Source organism: Solea senegalensis, linkage group LG5 (assembly GCF_019176455.1).
Source record: "Solea senegalensis isolate Sse05_10M linkage group LG5, IFAPA_SoseM_1, whole genome shotgun sequence".
Taxonomy (NCBI): domain Eukaryota; kingdom Metazoa; phylum Chordata; class Actinopteri; order Pleuronectiformes; family Soleidae; genus Solea; species Solea senegalensis.
In genome coordinates this window covers 7,112,008-7,119,091 of record NC_058025.1, presented here as the reverse complement: position 1 = coordinate 7,119,091, position 7,084 = coordinate 7,112,008, and the positions used below count along the sequence as shown (strand labels likewise).

General features: G+C 39.0%; 1 protein-coding gene across 1 annotated transcript in view; it reads left to right on the top strand.

Annotated features, from left to right (window-relative positions):
• Positions 1-699: 699 nt before the first annotated feature.
• The window catches only part of pip5k1bb (phosphatidylinositol-4-phosphate 5-kinase, type I, beta b), a 43,719-nt gene continuing 37,334 nt past the window's right edge, over positions 700-7,084 (top strand). The window contains exon 1 of the mRNA XM_044025926.1: positions 700-787. The gene's annotated coding sequence lies outside the window, so the exon portion shown is untranslated. The remainder of the gene's footprint in view (positions 788-7,084) is intronic.

Below are 7,084 nucleotides of genomic sequence, written 5' to 3'. Positions count from 1 at the left end.
CTCGTGACGACGGTCCTGCTCCCTTAAACCCGATGCTGGGCCTGGCTCATGGTCACTGGGGGGTGCTGGTTCCAATCTCAGCTGACAAAGGGTGAAAGGTGGGGTCACACCCTGGATAGATCACCACTCCATCACAGGGACACATGGAGACAAACAACCATTCACTCTTGCTCTGGTCCATTTAGAGTGTCCAATTTCCCTAATCCCCAAATCTGCATGTCTTTGGACAGTGGGAGGAAACCGAAGAACCCGGAGAAAACTCACGTATGGGGAGAACATTGAAACCTGGCCGCGAACCTGGGTTTTCTTGCTGCAAACCATCACATTTTTTCCAGTCTGTACCCAGGGGCCCCACTGTCTCACAAACCATCCCAGTACATCTGGAGCCTCCAGGTGTATTTGTCTACGCCTGCTGGAACCAGCAGAGGGCGTGTTCGAGCAGCTGTTCACATTAGGTTTTGCACTGGGTGGCAGGGCTGTATGTAAAGAGGCAGGGCAGGGACTCACTCTCTCACTCACTCACTCACTCACTGAGGGACACAGACGAGGCTTCTTTGCTGCGCTCAGTAAGAGCTGTGAGTCTTCAGGAGTCCACACTCTGCTGCGGAAATTAATAACATCCATTTGTTTTTGCTGCTGGGGACAGTCCACTGGAGGAGGAGGAGGAGGACAGGGTTTCTTTCTGTCTCTGTCTCTGTCCCTGTGTGTGTGTGTGTGTGTGTGTGTGTGTGAGAGAGAGAGAGAGGACTGCAGCAGCAGACACACTGAGGAAGAAAACGACAGGCTGGTAAGATAATGTTTGCTGCATAACACTGTACAGTATATACTGTACACACACACATACACACACACACACACAGAGTGTGTGTGAGACATGTCTCACTTCTCAGGTTGTTGTCAGGTGAGAGATAAAATGCAGGTGCGTTTACTAAAAAGAATAAGAAGATTAGAAGAAGTCATCCAGATGTTCTGTAGGGCTGCTGCTTCACAGTGTGTTTATGTCATTTAATAATTGTATGATTTAACCTATGTTATTTTATTTAAGTTTATAAAAGTGAAATTAGATGAAATGTGGCTGATTTGAACCTTTAACCCCCCTACCCTCTCTCCATGTTTGGTAAATTTACTGTGAAAAATTGAAATGTGTCCATTTGAATGGGAAATGAGGCAATCATCATGTTTGACGGCTGTGTCATACATTAATTTAAAGAGGAAGGAAGTCATTTCTACCAGAAGTTGTCCCTTCTTTTCTTCTTCTCTCAGTGATGAACTCCCTGTGATGTGAGAACACAGTTATTCTAGGAATCCCTCCATTTATTTCCCTTTAAATCACTGGAGGATAAATAGTTTGACAGATAGACAGAGAAAGTCGTCTATGAACTATTTTGGATCAAAGAGATTAGCTTTGCACAAACGAATGGATACAAAAAGCAGCTTTGTTTAATTTATTATTTGATGTATTCTCGCCACATGCATTTATACTATTGTTTACTTATTATTATGAAGGGCTGCATCGATTGTTAATTGATTACTAACTATTTTGATTATTGATTAATGGGTTTGAGTGTTTTCAATAATCAAAAGAAGCGTTCTGATTTTTCAGCTTCTTAAATGTGAATATGTTCAGGTTTCGTTTTGACTGAAACTGATTCATTTCTGGTTTGTGGACATTTGAGAACATCATCATTTTTGAGGTTTGGGGGAAACAAAGGAGTTCTCGATTACTGAAGAAAATAAGCGTTAGTCACAGCCCTATTATTATACATTTCATGCACTTTTATCTCACTCTTTTAACTTATGTTTATAATGTTTGTCCAGTCTTTGTTAGATGTCATCAAATGTCATAAAAAAACACTGCCTCTTGGTACAAAAAAAAAAAGAAAGAAAATCTAGGCCTAAATATCATGACAATTTTCACGGATGAATCTGGAAACTTTTGTTCATGGACCACTGCCAGTGTGCGGCGACTTGCACAACAATGGAAATGTGACCTTTGGCTCCTCATGGTGTGCATGAGTGTGGAGAAATGCTGCTGCTGCAGTTATCACGCGGGAGAAAGTGGCTCCGTTTGAAGCTCGGGTTAACTGTGGTGACCGAGGCGAGGTGACACGTTTTCTCAGACGGTGCCGTGAGACGTGCGCCTGCTTTTCATTTGCAGGCCTCGATGGCCACGATGATATCTGTCACGTTATCACCGCTCTTTACAATGAACTGCTACATTTCTCTTCCTGGTATTTGGCAGCCGGGGGCCGTCGGTGGTTCCTCCACTGCTGAAAATGTCCCACTACCAAAACGTTCACCGTGAAGCTGATTATTCTGTCCAAAGATAGAAGAGCAGATCGATGATTATGATTTATGTCGTTCGGGAAGAATGAGGTCGTTCACCTGTTGAGCTCCTACAATGTCATTATACTGACAAACGCTGGATTAAAATAGAGAAACATTTATTTGTGTCTTGCAACTATTTTTTTTGTTTCATTTGATGACATTAAACCACCATTTTCCTTATTCTATTCTTATTATCCCCTGACCCCAAAGTCTGTACCTCCTTTTGGTCGCTGTTCTTTTCAGTTTTTGCGTTGAAAGTGAACATTGCACTTGCTTTTAGCCTTTGACTTTTCAACATATGTGTCTGTATTTATTGTAGATGTTATTTTCTTGGAGTATGATATGGTGGCGTTTTTCCCTTTTGTGTCGTTACTTTCTTGTATCTGCCTCTTGGCCACGCCGTCATGGCAAATATGAATTGGTTACAGAATTTCAAAGTAAAGTGCTTGTTTTGACATGGTAATGACAAGAAATGCATGTAAAAATAAATAATTAATAACATGTGTAGCTGTAATTAAAATACCAAACAAGCTTATATATGTGTAATTTAATGTTACAACCAAAATCAAGTCTTATTGTTACTATTATGAAACTATTACGTATATTCTGTCAATATTCTATCACCTCGCTCTTTTCTTCTTTCTTTCTCTCTTTCTTTCTTTCTTTCTTTCTCTCTTTCTTTCTTTCACCTTAAATTAAGTCCACATGCAGTCGCTCACATGAGAAGTGACTCCTTGAGTCAAATCCTGGTCACATGACGGTGGCAAAGTACACGTAACCTGTCTGTGCTTTAACCAGTATTCACAATTTACAGATATCCAATACTGTGATTTAAAACCAGTACCAGACCAATAAGAATTACCTGACATTATCTAATTATCTGACATCTTATGGACCAAACGATTGTCCCATATAATCGAGAACATAATCAACAGATTGTTCAGTTGTGAAATTAGCAGTATGAATCAACACATGCTCAAATGTCTTCAGACTTTTCCATGAGACACTGAATTCCCAGGCTCGGCCACTTTGTTAGACCACAGTTTTGATGCACCTGTGTAAGGAGACAAAGAATAATTATGCAAATATCGCCTGCCTGACTTTTTGGGGCAAGGTCGTGGTGTGACACAGGAATAAAAGCATGTGGTTTTCTTTGTTCACTCACATTTGCCTGGGAGGCAGTGGCAGTGGCAGTGGTTGCTGGGGCCACGTCGGTCAGTCTGCCACAGAGGAAGTTTGACAGGGAAACTTTGTCCATGCAAATCTCATGTTTGAGTATGACCTGAGCAGACAGACAGGCTGTGCAGCACACTGCCCTTGCACTGATGTGTTTGCTCGTCAGAAGAGTTTCTGTGCAGCATCTGTGCATTATGTAATATTTTCCGACCGAGAAAGAGCCAAAAAAAGACAAATAATATTGACATTTAGAGCAGAAGAGAAAACACAACGATAACAATAAGTTAGTAAATCAAAAAAATAGACACTCACTCACTCACCAACCATTTTATTAGGCACAGAGAACACTTTCTAAAGTGACAAAAGTGGTTGTGTTTTCAGTCCACGGTCTCCTGTGTACCTTGGTTGTAACTAGTGGCTACTTTAGTTAGTGTTATCTTTTCATTATCACAAACCTGTCGGATATTTTATCTAAACCCTAGAGATGGCTGTGTATAAAAATCCCAGTCACTTAAAAGTCACGTAAATCACTGTCCTTCCTCATTCTCCAGCAGCTCGTCTCGATCATATCTACATGCCGAAATGCACGCTGTTGCCATAACGTTTGCGTTTGTACCTAATAAAGTGGCCAGTGAGTGTAAATTCCCCCAATTTATTTGCAAAGATGTGTTTTGATATACTTAAATACACCTGTACCTTTCCCTCTCTGCTCTTACTGTGTGTATTGAAATGTAACCATTGCATTTCCTAACAAACTTTTGCTTTATTTTTATTGTGGTATAAATGTGTGATCAGTGAACATGTTATAGTTTCCCTTTTGGCATAAGCTTTCTGTATCTGTATCTAACCAACCGAGATTCAAAAAAGGCCAAGAAGCAGTAGAAAAGGTGTACCTAATAAAGCGACCAGTTAGTCTAGTCTTATGTTTTGCACCTGGGCACCTGGTCCGCCTGTGACTGAATGTGCTACTAATGCAACTAATGATAATTGTTGTAACCAATTCATATTTTGATTATTTTCTTGATTAATTGAGTACTTGTTTGGTTGTTGTTGAAAAATGTTCCTCATTGTTTCCTAAATCTGGAAATGATGTTCTAAAATATCTGGTTTTGTCCACAAACCAAAATTATTATACTCTTAATGATTTCTTTGTTATATGGAGCAAAGAAACCAAAAAATAGTCACATTTAAGAAGCTGAAAAATCAGAAAACTTGTTTTAACTCTCAAACCAAATATAGTCATTGTTATAAAATGAGTTGGTGATTAATGACCGATTCATCGCCTAATAAAGTGGCCTGTTGGTGTAGTCAGTCTGTTTTGTACCTAAATCTGTGGCTCTGACAGATCGCCTCATGACAGGGTGTTATGGTTTATTCAGGATCCCAATTATCTCGATCGGATTCTCTGTGACTAAATGAAATCAAATCACACGGCCGCGTTTCAAAAACCCAAACATTAGTGTTTCCTTTTTGTTGGTGAACGAGCCTCGTGTGAAAAGGTGGCACAGTAATTAAAAGCCGTAGGAGTTTTCATTTCTTTAGTGGCGTCTTGTGACTTTTTGGGTCAAAGAGCAGCTCTGTGCACTGAACCATGGGATCCCAGGAGTGAGAGGACCAAAAATAACAGGCGTATGAGGCTTATTAAGACAAGTTACATAAGTCAGTGGCTTCCACAGTCCTCGGCTCTCTGTGTGATTTCAGTCTGACTCGAGCATGTGCCTCGTATCAGCACACGGTGGGCGGGGCTTCGTGTTGGGTTCGGGCACATTCCAAACCGAAATCAGATTTGGGCAAAAAAATGCCTTGATGTGTTGCGATAATGAACACGTGGAACTTCATAATGTTTACGTGTGTGAGTGTTTGTGGGAGAGACGTCGCTTTGTTTACACTCAGTTATTCAGCGTCATGTATATTCTTCTAATCTAATATCATGTGGGTTATTTTAAATGAATTAGTTGATGATTACTTGCATATGTAAGTTGACACATTCTTGTTCACTTAATTAATTTCCTATTTAGTTCATCCATTTTTATTTTTACTTTAAATATCTACAGTGCAGACACAGAGCTGCAGCTATGCTTGTTTTCATAACCGATGAAGCTGTTGAGCTCAGCGAATCCAGTACTTGTTTGGTCCATAAAATGTCATAAAATGTCAGAAAAATCGTCCTCATTGTTTCCTAAACCTTGAAATAATGATGTTCTCAAATGTCTTTTGTCCGCAAACCAAAACTATTGAGTTTTTTAATGATTTTCTTTTTGTTAAATGGAGCAAAGAAATCAGAAAATATAAAAAACAACAACTTAGTTTTGATTATCAAAATAGTTGATGATTCATTTAAGAGTCAAAACGCGAATAATCGCTGCAGGTGTTTGTGGCATCATTTGTTGTCATTAAACTCTAACGTTTTATGAGATTGAAGGGACAAAATGAAATGGGCAAAACTAATTGCCCCCACCAAAAAAAAATCAGCATTATATATCAACAGGCGACGAGCTGATACGATACTCAGTGTTGATATTGGTCTGATACTGGTCAAAAATCACTGGATCGGATATAGGACTAATAAAAATTATGCAATCCAAAAATCCTATATATCTCATTTTCACTGTGCACTATGACAGTTAAAATGAAAATGTTTACAATATTTGTTACACAGTTGAAGAATCAATCTTTTAAATGACGTGAAATGGCACAAAATACTGTACAAGTGGTATCGTGTCATCCCTAACGTCAACGATTATCTTCTACAATCTTGTGATATTTTTATAATATCTATATATTGCTCAGCACTGATGTCAACCTCTTATTCTGTAGCAAAACCAATAGGATCATTTTTCACAATAAACAATTCATTTACTCTTTATTTGTGGATTAAATACACTGCATATATATAACAACTGAATGTCAAATGTCATTTGTTGTGCAGTGTATATGTTACGAGTGCTGCTTTATTGTTTGCCTGTAAAATTGGTTAATTTAATCGAGTCGTATTTTTGGTTTATTCCATACTAAATATGTCATGTTGATTCTATTAAATATCAAAGCAGTAAGTGTTTGGTTTAAAAAAAGTAACTGGATTTGTGAGTTTTTGAGTTGATATCTTCTAGTATCTTCTAGTCTAGCCTAAAAATAGTGTGGCTTAAACTCATTTATTCAGTGTGATGACACAATAGTCATGTTCAAGCCCGTTTTAAACGGACGGTCACTTGAATTCCTCGTTAATTATTTACGAAACACTCGGGCCGTTGTTGCTGATAAAATGTGGAGAAGCAAATATTGACCATCGTGAACGAGCTTCGCGTGTGAAGCGGTAACCGCTGGGTAAACAACGTCAGGAATTACTCGCTGGAATTTTCTCGTCGGCCAAACATTTGATCGTTGGACTAATTCAATCAGTGGCTCTTTTTTTTTCTATCTTCACAAGCAGATTATTAGATTACATCATAAACTCCAGACGAGTCACTGTCACACAGTTTCACCAACTTTAGTGATTTTCTATTGACCTGTAACCTTCACACCTTTGTGTGTGTGTGTGTGTGTGTCGCACCTCTACCTACGCCCTCTCTCTCTCTTTCTC